The sequence below is a fragment of the Saccostrea cucullata genome, unplaced genomic scaffold (assembly GCF_032062105.1).
Source record: "Saccostrea cucullata isolate Sc308-1 unplaced genomic scaffold, CSIRO_AGI_Scuc_v1 ctg16130, whole genome shotgun sequence".
Lineage (NCBI taxonomy): Eukaryota > Metazoa > Mollusca > Bivalvia > Ostreida > Ostreidae > Saccostrea > Saccostrea cuccullata.
Window position 1 is genome coordinate 633 of NW_026941614.1, and position 12,414 is coordinate 13,046.

Genomic DNA, 12,414 nt, shown 5'->3' on the forward strand with positions numbered 1-12,414 from the left:
CGCTGTTCCTGCACTGTTAGGAGACAGATTCCGTAGGTAGAAAGTTCAACCCCGGGCTGGGGCGGAAAGGAGTATCCTTGTAAATGTGAATTTCTCTGTGCTTTCTATATTAATATTCCTTCACTAAGGGCAGTTATATTAGTTTAAGAGTTGTTGTAATTTGTGCTTTATAAATAAAATTAATTTCATCGCATGTTTTGGTAACGATCCTCTAAAAACTAATGTCCAAATAACTGTATCTCATTTTGAGATAATGAAACAATGTACGATTTACTGATTATCGTAATTAATTAGCATAATTAATTCGTTCAATTATGTAAATCGCACTTCACCCGAGTATACCCGATAGATCGGACGCATTTCACAGCGGTCCGGATTTCTTTCTTTATTAGTGTTCTTAATATTTCCAATTCAACATGTAATTATGTAAATATCTAGTGTTTAGTAGTTTAGTAGTAGTGCTAGGTCTTTTTGTTTCTCTTTTTCCTTTGTTTTTATGACTTTTTAACTTTTTTCTTTGTCCTGAGGAAGGGACAGGGCGTCCCGAAAATTTGACAATTTTTATTGTTCGTGTCGTTGGTCATTTTAGTGCTTTATATAAATTTCCATCCGTGACCTTGTATCTACTTTGTAGATCCGACATTTAGGATATACAGTGTTGTTGGTTTTTTAGTGCTTTATATATATATATATATATATATATATATATATATATATATATATATATATATATATATATATATATATATATATATATATATATATATATATATATATATATATATATATATATATATATATATATATATATATATATATATATATATATATATATATATATATATATATATATATATATATATATATATATATATATATATATATATATATATATATATATATATATATATATATATATATATATATATATATATATATATATATATATATATATATATATATATATATATATATATATATAAAATTTTAAACATGAATAGTGGCATACCATTTGTATTAAATTCCTCTCACTGTAAAATTCTTCTATTGTCAAGCAAAAAGATGATCGCTTATCATGTAAAATGTCAAATATTTTTTTTTCTCTAGTTTACTTATTCATAGTTTTTAGCATATGAAAAAAGAAAATATGACTTTTGCCGTGTACATGTATAAGCTATTATTACATATTTTATATTAAAAGATATGTTCTCCTGAACAAATCTTAGTGAATAAGCTGTCAAATCTTTTAAAAACGATATAATGACAAACAAGACGATGAGACAAAATGTCAGCATTTTAGATTAAAGTCACCATTTTGAACGTACTATTATTGATACAATGACCTTGTCAGCAAATACAATTTATCATTGAGTCAAATGCTGACTGACATTTTTTATACTAATTGATAGTCCGTTATTTTACACTGACTTGACGTCGGATTTTTCTGTATTTTCCTGATCATTACAAGGAACACACCGCGGATGTGACAGGTCGGCAGGGAATGTTCACTCCTCTATAACACCTGATCCCATCTCTGATGTTTTCGGGGTCTTAATTTGCTCTGCGCCTATTTTGTTTTGTTTTATGGATTTTGATCTTGAGTACTGTTCGTTAAATTGCCAATATTATGCAAATCATTAGATTGGGAAGAGGGTTACAACCACTCCCATCCCCATCTGAACACCCTTTTTTCCTTAAGTTTTTTTATTCTAATGTCATGTACACAAAGTCTCTGAATTGGCTTGTTTATCTAAATATATAAGTTCAATCGAAAAGACTATTTTTAATTCCTTTAGGATTACCTTGATAACATTGTTTTTTGTCATTATTGTAAAAGAGACCAGATCGACAAGAGCATGTTTGGCTTTTTGAACAGACTCCTCCATAAAAATTACATTGCTCACTGATAAGGCATTCTTCTCCATATGAAGCACCTTTTTCATGGATGGAATCTAACAATATTTTAGCAATTACGACTAGAAATAATAATTTTAAAAGATAAAAGTTAAAGACGTGAAAACAATGTTCGTAATGTGAACCTTTATGCCTTTCTTTGAACAACAAAATTGTGTTAACGAATTGATAATTCAATTACTAGGAAAATATATATGAAATACAACAATGTTGTCAACAAACCAGGAACACATTTATCCATAAAAGTATATCCTATAAATCTTTCTTCACATGCGCAGCGATTGTTTGAACATTTTCGGCGTCCCTTTGAGTTATAGCATTGTTCGTCTGAAAAGCATGTTTCTCCAAGCTTCAAGTTTCTTTTATCTACAATTAAGTTGAGATAACGTTGTGGTTTCAATGTTTGCAATGGCAAGAAGGAAAAATCGACTTCGTAGTAAGATGTATAAATAATTTTATTTTTGTATAATTATAATGTGTAATATTTTGTGCAGATTCATATTTAATTCTCTCATAATGATTGGGCATTTCATGAAAATTAAAAAGGAAAACTTGGGCATTTTGTATTGCCCTGTGAATTTCTGAAATATCAGTGTAAACAAGGAGGACTTCTTGTGACTTAACCACGCCCCTTCGCCATTTTTTCTGTATACTTGTTTGCACCATTGTCAACATTAGGAAGGATATAATTCGTGTTACATATAAGGACTGCTAGCGCTGTGCCTTGTATGTAAAATATGCTAATTTTGTTCCTTTGTGAATTTTATCGAATAATTGTTTTTACGCCCCTGGATCGAAAAATTCCGGGGATATTTTTTGGTCCTCTCTGTCTGAGTGTCTGTTTGTGTATGCTTTCTTTTGGTCTTTTGTAAACGTTAACGTAGACAATAACTACTAGTATTGAGTGGTTGGAGTTATGATTTTTATATTTTACAGGTGTTTTCCATGTGACAAGACCTTTCTATTGGTACCACCATATTTTATCTCATGACTTTGAGTTTACAGCTTGAATTACTTTTACAAAAATACCAAACATAAATCTTGACCATTCCTTTAAGTACTATTCCACGTAAGAATCAGGCAAGGGGCGGCACATGAGGTGTCTCAGATTTTTTTTAAACTTTGCATGCTGGTAGAGTATACTTAGTGACTTCCTAAAATAAATTTATTTGTTATCAAATCAGCGTCTGGTTTCCATGGCAACAGAAATACTCTTTTCGGCTTATCATGACTGAAATTCCCTTAAAAAATATGCAAAATTGCCAATTTTCAAGTTTGAATTAAAACAAGATAGGAAAAGGTATCACAATTACGTTTATTTCTCATTAAAATACAGCTCAACTAGTAACTTGTCATAAATAATTATAATATAATTATGTCCAGTAAGGTGTTGTAATTTTAGACAGACAAGAGATGTTTGTAAAACACTTATGCCCCCCTCCCCCCAAATTGGAATTTTTTTGTAAGTCCAAGGGGCATAACTCTGTCAAAAATGGCGCGATTGTACCCAAAACAGAACTTGACCTAGATATTCATCTGATAAATCTGTATATTAAATTTCATCTCAGTATGTGCAACGGGTGCAAAGAAAATGAACGGAAACTGCAAATAATTGGAATTTTTTCAAACTGCAAGGGGCATAACTCTGTCAAATATGGTGCGATCGTACCCGAAACAGAACTTGACCTAGATATTAATGTGATATATCTGTATAGTAAATTTGATGTCAGTATGTGCCACGGTTGCAAAGAAAATGAGCGGAAACTGCAAATAATTGAAATTTTTCTAAGTCCAAGGGGCATAACTCTGTCAAAAATAGTGCGATCGTACCCAAAACAGAACTTGACTTAGATATTAATGTGATATATCTGTATAGTAAATTTGATGTCAGTATGTGCCACGGTTGCAAAGAAAATGAGCGGAAACTGCAAATAATTGAAATTTTTCTAAGTCCAAGGGGCATAACTCTGTCAAAAATGGTGCGATTGTACCCAAAACAGAACTTGACCTAGATATTCATGTGATATATCTTTATACCAAATTTCATTTCAGTATGTGCAACGGTTGCAAAGAAAATGAACGGAAACTAAGTGGACCGACAGACCGACCGACCGACAGACCGACCGACGGACCGACAGACAGCAGCAAAGCAATATGCCCTCCCTTCTTCGAAGGGGGGCATAAAAAAGGGAGATAATGCTTAAATGCAAAAACATGAAAATATTGATTTTAAGGTGATTTTCGGCCATTAAAAAATATAAAAACCCAACAGCCAAATCAAAAGATTATGTTTTTTTCCAAATACACCATACCCTGTGGCTAACAAAAGTATAAAAACATTTTTGTGCAAATTATATTAAATATCCGAAAATTATAGATGATTTTCATACAAAAAAGAGAAATTTCACTATTTTTGTCAAAGTCCAGTATATGCCATAGATATGTACATCTGAAATTAATATTACATTTCTAAACAATTTCTTATTATTTTCAACTCAAAATACAACAACACAAGTGCCTTTTTGCAATTTAACAAAGCATTTCCATGAACAGTGAAACTTTCTAATTTTGAACTGAAAAGGGGAGATAATCCAAAATATGCAAAATCATGAAAATATCAATTTTAGGAGATTTTCAGCTATCAAAAAATAAAAAAACAACACTCAACTTAAAAGACTGTACTATTTCCACAGACATCATACCCTGAAGCTTATAAAAATATAAAAACATTTTTGCGCAAATTATCATGAACATCTGAAAATTATGGATGAGTTTCGAACAAAAAAGAAAAATTTTTAATACTATTTTTGTCGAAGTCCATATGCCATAGAAATACAGGGTATACAACTGAAATGAATACAAATCTAAAAATTTTCTTTTTATTTTAACTAAAAATACAACAACACAGGTACCTTTTTCAAAAATAAATATTGTCATACTCATGCCCTGTAAAATCTCTCTAATTTTATACTGGCAAAGGGGAGATAATCCAAATATGCAAAAAACAAAAATATAGATTTTAGAGGATTTCACTTTTTCAAAAATATAAAAATCAAACATCCAACAGAAAAAGCTGCATTTTTTCAAAAGACATCATACTCTATGGTATATGAAATTAAAACATTTTTGTGTAAAGTATTGCATGTATTGGGGGGATGATTTCTAACAAAAATGAGCGATTTTACTTTTCTATGTCAACGTCCAGTATACGCCATAGATGCCTGCATGTAAAATGAATTTTACAGTTCAAAACAATTGTTTTAAATTTTCAAGTTCAAATACAACACAATTCTATGCTTTTTTTTCCAGTAAATCAATGTAATAATTTTTATGTCTGCCCACTAAGATGCTCTAATTTAATTGAAAAGGGGAGATAATCCAAAAGTGCTAAAACCTGAAAATATCAAATATCTGAGGCTGTTTTTGAGGTCAGAGAATATTGTATTCTTCAATTAGAAAAATCATTAAAGTGACTAAGAAAATCTTCCTAAATTGTATAATATACAACATGATTTTTATTTACACACTGATATATATTTTATGTTGTCCTTTTTGTACATGTAATACATTTCAATCATAACTAGAACATGTAAATATATTCATGATCTGAGCGACATTTTTCACACATCACACATGTTTGCCATTCAGGTTGATCATATACATGTATTCAAATGACTTTCAAAAAATTTCTACAAAGTTGAATTCATGAAAAATAAATCTTTTCATTAAAACCTCACTACTGGGAAATATGTAAAACAGAATATCAGAATTCAACACAGTTTTTCTTTTGAAATCAACAACTACCATTTGTTTAGTGTTCTATCTTAGTCTTATACCGAGACATAAAACTGTAATCTTTAGTGCTTATAAATGCATGGAAGTCGAAGATAAAAGTCACTGCCAGATAAATTTTATCCGAAGTGTTGAACTGGTCTTCTGAACTCCAGTCTTTGTTTATTTGATGATGTCATTTCCAGAGATTTCTGAAATAATAAGGTTATCAATTATCACCAAACAATTGAAATTTATTGTATAAAAGGTTTATCAAAATTGAAGTTTAGGAGTCAGTATTGAGTATTCATTTATTATGGGACTAATATTTATCTTACATTTGCTTTATTACATTTGAATAAGTTATATAAGAATAATGAAATTTTATTTTAAATAGAAATTATGAAATGTGTACAATTTATTGGGTCACAACAAATATACATTCAAACAAACATGTAAATGGACCTGCATGACCAAGTCAAAGACTCAAAGTCATGGCAAAAAACATGATAAAAAATATCTATGCTCTCAACAATATGAAATTATGAATCTGCAAATAAACTTTCATAAAAATATCATGAATATTTTCTGTGAAACTGGGCTAAACACAAATCACAAATCTAAGGAATGTGATTGTGAAGTCAAGGTCAATGTTGATGCAGTTGAATGGCTTCTTAATGTACAAATGCCACATGTAGTTGTACTGTTTGTGTAAAATTTCATACAAAACAGAGAATATTATTTTTAGCATCTTTGGTGTAGGCAATCGATGCCATAAATGACAAACACAGTTCACTGACATTGCACCATTTTTTTTTTTTTTTTTTTTTTTTTTTTTTTTTTTTTTTTTTTTTTTTTTTTTTTTTTTTTTTTTTTTTTTTTTTTTTTTTTTTGGGGGGGGGGAGAAAAAAAAAAAAAAATCAGAAATCCTTTTAAATGTCAATTGTGTGTGTATGTCAGTGTTAGAAGGTGAGGGGTGGGTGGTTTAAATATTCTTCTTCTAATCTCAAATTGTCCACTCAAATACATGTACTACATTTCTCCAACTGTACAACATAGGTGTGTGTGTCACTATGTATGGGATGGGGGAGGGGGCTGGACTTTCAATAAACATTTCATTTATATGTAGTAAAAACAAAGGGGGAGCCCCCCATCAATACTAATTCAGTAAGTTCCTGCAGTTAATAAATCACATAAATGAATACAGTCCAAAGTGCAAACATGTGTTGCTTAATTTTAAATACATCAATTTAAGCATACATGCATATCTCTACATACGACACAGACTGATCCTTACCATTGAAATGTTTCGTCATCTTCCAGTTCAAGACTGTGAGATAAAACTCTTCTGTTTCAGTCACTTGGCATTACATTGCTTGCATATGCCTGGAATTTTCAAGACATTAAATAAAAAAAAATATGTTCCTTTTAACATGTCTATAAAATCATATAATTATGCTACTTCACTTTTTTTTAATATAGATTTGAAGTGAACACAATAATGTCTTAATGGACTGCATCATCAAATACTTCAGAAATTACCCTCAAACACCTTTAATCTGGCCAGATTTTACAACAATTGTATATTATAGAACATAGGTATCAGGTCTGTTCGCATCATCTACCTGTTCGCACGAGTCCGTTTGTGCAGGGTTTGTTCTTGTTCGTCCTTATGTCCTGTTCGCCATAGATCCTGATCACTCTATTGTAAATATTTACTCATGGATTTCTAATCATTTTTGTTTTTTAAAAGATAATCTAGTTTTTTTTCCATCTGTACTTATTGACTTTATTTCTGATTTTAATATTATTTGAAGACTGATTTGGTTAAATTGCTGTTAATTTTGTTATTACTGTAAGAGAACTTCTTCTTTGTAAGTTTTTAAGGGTTCATATCAGCATGTATGTTTTGAAAATAATTAAGGAAATTGAGAGTGACGTTAACCATGAAACCGTTGAGCATGTTGACAATACATATAGTTTTAAGAATCTTTTATTTCTCATTTAATATTAAATGTACCTTACTGAACATAAATTCAAAATAATGTTTATCACATCAATTACTAAAAATATTTTTTTTTTTTAAATTCTGAAAATAAATTATAATTTAAACCAAAATTCAAAAAAATCAAAGGAAATTATGAGTATTATCCAACTAACATATGGGCAAATGGAGCAACTGTTAAATTTTTTTTTTAGAGTGAGCAGACTCAAGGCGAACCACAAAAAGAGCTAACGGCATCAAGGGCGAATGTATACATGTTCTATGCTTATCTGTATCTGTATCTGTATTGTTACATCACAGTAACCCCGTTGGGCTTTGATGTGACGGATAGAGGGCGCTTAGTCGCGAAGATGTTCTATCGCCAACTTAAAGCTTTCTAGCTTTGGGGCGCGGACTGCTTTCTCTTCCAGGTGCTTCCAGTCAACAGCTGTGCGTACAAAGAGTGAATTTTTCAGCTGGTCTGTCTTTGTATCAAGTATCTCAACTGCACGGCTGTTATTCCTGATCCTATTACTTATGATATTTGTCGCTTGATAATCCACGTACACTTTCGGTCTGATGTTTCTTTTCGGTTTTTGGAATTTTATATATTGGTCTAATTTAATAGCTGGTATCTGCCCCTCAACCACTTTGTAAAAAAAGATGAGACGTTGTTGTTGACGTCTAGTTTGTAATAAGGGGAGATCGAGATCTTTAAGTATCTTTGTCATTGTACCCTCTTCCCTTGATTTATAGTCTTTGGTTATGAATCTTGCGCCTCTTCTTTGGATGGATTCTAATTTTGTTGATTCTTGTTTGGTGTATGGATCCCAGATGACAGCTCCATACTCCATTATAGATCTCACTAGTGCTATATATGCAATCTTTCTACATTCCCTTGGACAGTGTTGTAGGTTCCTTCTTAGGAAGCCTAGGGTGGAGTTGGCTTTATTTGAGATGTTGTTTATATGTTCTTTTCATTTCAGGTCTTCTTGTATTTGTAGTCCTAAGTAGGGATTTGATGCCACTTGTTCTAAAGTGTGGTTCTCAAGGGTGTATTGGCTGTTTATTTTTTTACGAATGCTTAGTATATAGCATTTTTTTGCGTTAAATCTCATACCCCAGTCAGATGCCCACTGTTCCAGTTTTTGTAGGTCCTTTTGTAGTAGGTTTTGATCTTTGGGTGATTTAATTTCCCTGTACAAAAGGCAGTCGTCGGCAAAAAGCCTAACTGAAGATTTTACTGCGTCAGGGAGATCATTTATATGGCAGAGAAAAAGTATGGGTCCAAGTACTGTTCCCTGTGGTACCCCGGATTCCACGCTAGTGTAGTCCGAGTATTCCCCATCTAACTGGACTCTCATTGTCCTTTTTGTTAGGAAGTTTGTTAACCAGTCGTGGATTTCTCCCCTTATTCCGTATTGATTGAGTTTGTGTAGGAGTCTATCATGGGGAACAGTGTCGAATGCTTTCGAGAAATCCAGGATTGCTACGTCTACTTGATGACCCTTGTCGTAGGATAGTAACATGTCGTGTATGGTTATAGCGAGTTGGGTTTCGCAGGAATAACCGGACCTGAAGCCGTGATTCAAGGATGTTAATATTTTGTTGCATTCCAAATGTTTCATCATTTGTCGACATATGATATGCTCTAGTAGCTTGCAGGGTACTGATGTTAAGGAGACTGGTCTATAGTTTTCAGCTGCGTGTCTATCCCCTTTTTTGAAGATACACGATATGTTTGCGCTGAGCCAGTCTCTTGGTAATTCCCCTGTATCTAGTGATTTTTGGTATATAATCGACAATATTGGTGCTATTTGGTCTGCACATTGTTTCAAGACTCTATTTGGGATGTTATCGGGTCCGGCTGCTTTTGATGGATTGATGTTTTTAAGCAGTTTTGCCACGCCTTCTTCTCTGATGGTGATTCTTTTTATTCCTGTTTTTAGGTTGATGTTTGTCGAGGGCATTGTTTTTACTTTCTCCTTTGTGAAGACTGATGAAAATTGTCTTAGGAGGATCTTTGCTTTTTCTTTGCTGTCATTGATTAAATGCCCTTTATCTTTAAGGGGTGCTACTCCGATGTTATCTTGTTTGCGAGATTTAACATATTTCCAGAATGGTTTCGAGTTGTTCTTATCCATGCCTTCCAGGATTGCTGTATTTATATAATTCCATTCTGCTTTTCTGATTTGTCTTTTGCATTCTTTTTGGTGGTGTTTATAGTTTGTCCATGACCCTGTTCTTTTTGCTTGGTTATACAGGTTTTGTTTCTTCTTGATCATCTTTTTGATTTTGTGGTTGATCCATGGGAGCTTATTGTTGGATTTTATCATTTTTGTTGGTACGTTCTTTTTTAGGCTGTTGAATAGGATGGTTTTGAATGTTTGCCACATATTCTCTACGTCTTTGTTGTTCGTATCCAAATCAATCAGTAGGTCTTTTGTTTCTCCAAGGTCTTTGGTTAGTCCTTCCCAATTCGCCTTTGACCATATGTATACTGTCCGAGGGTTTTGTTTCTGGTAAAACGGCTTTATATCTAGGTCAGTAATGACTATTGCATGATCCGAGATGCCTGGGATTACGGAAGATGATTTGACTAAGGAGGGGTTTGTTGTGAAAACCAGGTCCAGGTTGTTATTTTCCCTAGTGTTTTCCCTTTGAGTTTGAGTTAACCCCGCTTGAGATGTGACATCTACCAGTGAGTTCTGTACCTCTTTGTCCGTTGCGTTTCTTTTGAGTCCTAGATTGTCCCATAGTATGTCTGGGCAGTTGAAATCGCCAGCTAGAATGATGTTACTTTGGCCATCTTCTGAAATTAGTTTGAGTGATTTCTCTAATTCATCTACAACGTTGATGTTTCTGTGAGGCATGTAGAATGCACCTATTAGTAGGTCTTTTGCGTTTTTTAGTTTGATTTTTATCCAGTCAATCTCACATGCTGTTACATACTGGGGTTGTTCCGTGGCTATTATGTTTTTGTTGACTAATATGAATACTCCTCCTCCTAATGTGCCCCTGTCATTTCGGAAGGATGCGTAATTTTCCGGAAAGATTTCTGATGATTTGATGGCGTCTTTTGTGGGGTTTTTCCCTGGTTTTATTCCCTTCAGCCAGGATTCAGTCCCGATTACAATGTCCGGTTTGGTATAGGATATTGTAGTTTTAAATTCTGATGTTTTGTCTCGAATACTTCTGCAGTTAACCGTTAGTATTCTTAGATTCTTTTTCTTTGGTAGGTGTTGCATTGGGTTCGTTGTGTTTTTGCTGATATGTTGGCTTTTTTGAGTTGTATATGATGTTGCATGTGGACTTTGTATGCTTGATTTAGGACTACTTGTTTTGAGTGGGCTAAATTTCGATGTAAATGAGTCCAAGAAGCTTTCATCAGAAGAAAGAGGTTCATAGTAACTGGTATTTTCAATCTCATAGTAGTGGTAGGTGAAGGACGATATGTTTAAGCTGTCACACTTGCAACACATCCATTGGACATTGGATCTATGTAAGAGTTCATAGTCCATTGTGCACAATTCAATGCACGAGCGGTGATGCCAGATGCTGCAGCAATCACAGCATACGCCTTCATTGGACCATGTAACTGGTCTTTCGCATAACCCACATGGGAAGATGTGTGCGGCTTTGGGTCCTGGGTTGACCTCGATGTCGCCTGCTTGTATAATAATTAGTAGTGCAGTGTATAATAGATTAGTAGTGCAAAGCAGTGCTTTGTTTGGCTGGTTTCTTACAGGTAATTGGATCGGTCTTCTACTGTATGGCATAAGTTTTGTGTTAAGGAGGTTAACATTTTCTTGCTGTTTGAGCCAGGATTTGTTGTTATTCAGGCTTAGGTATATAGATAGGATGGCAATAATGAACAATGGTTTTGTATGCATTCTTTAAGTTGGTCTCTACTGTAACAATATTTGATGGTTTACAGGTTTTCAGTATAGTGAGGAATATCCTCGCTTACTGAATCAGAGTTGTATACTTAGCAGTATAGCGTTTCAAATCCAAATGAACTGGTCAGCCCCCCCCCCCCCATATACTTTTAAATTACTGTTTAAAGTGTAATCAATAAACAATTTTTCAAAAAAGTCAATTTTGTATAAAAATTAATCTAACCTCTTTCAAAACTCCATTGCTCTCACCTTCCAAGTTGAGCAAGTGCCTAAGCGGTGTGGACGGTCTCTCCGTGGGCTTACTTTTGCATTCAGCTGGAGGGCCTTGTAGTTGAACTTCTGACATTGTTCTTACTTCATACTGATATCGGCAGTATGAAAAAATTGTCATCACCTTGATCAATACGAGTATAGTAATTCCATAGACATGTTATACACAAGTTGCTGCTACAGCTCACCGTCACCGTATCTCTCATCAGATTTTCACTTCGTTTACTAGTGCTTGCATCCATAGTTCTGTTCTTGTGAAGTCCTTTTATGCAATTTATGTCAGTTCACCCAGAGATTTGCAATAAATAATGCACATTGCTCAAATACAATTTTGCAAAGCGATCTGCCATGGAGGCTGCCATTTTTATTTTACTAGCGCCACCTATGTGCCCTATGTGTAAACTGCCCAAGGGAGATAATTTTTACAAAGAATTGTAGCAAATTGCACTATTTGATTACCCTTTAACTTTGCAATCATTCATTTGCACAAAAATATTAAAGTATATTTTATTTCTACTTTCCATCATTATTGTATTCATGTATTTAGTTTTTCCAAATCCTGTTGGGTTTTAAGGA

General features: G+C 33.2%; 1 long non-coding RNA gene across 1 annotated transcript; it reads right to left on the minus strand.

Annotated features, from left to right (window-relative positions):
• Window positions 1-5,818: 5,818 nt before the first annotated feature.
• LOC134258172 (uncharacterized) lies at window positions 5,819-7,375 on the minus strand. Its single transcript, XR_009990105.1, has 3 exons — window positions 7,311-7,375; window positions 6,983-7,071; window positions 5,819-5,897 (listed from the first exon to the last, which is right to left on the minus strand). It is a non-coding gene; the product is annotated as an uncharacterized LOC134258172 (long non-coding RNA).
• Between the last annotated feature and the right edge of the window lie 5,039 nt (window positions 7,376-12,414).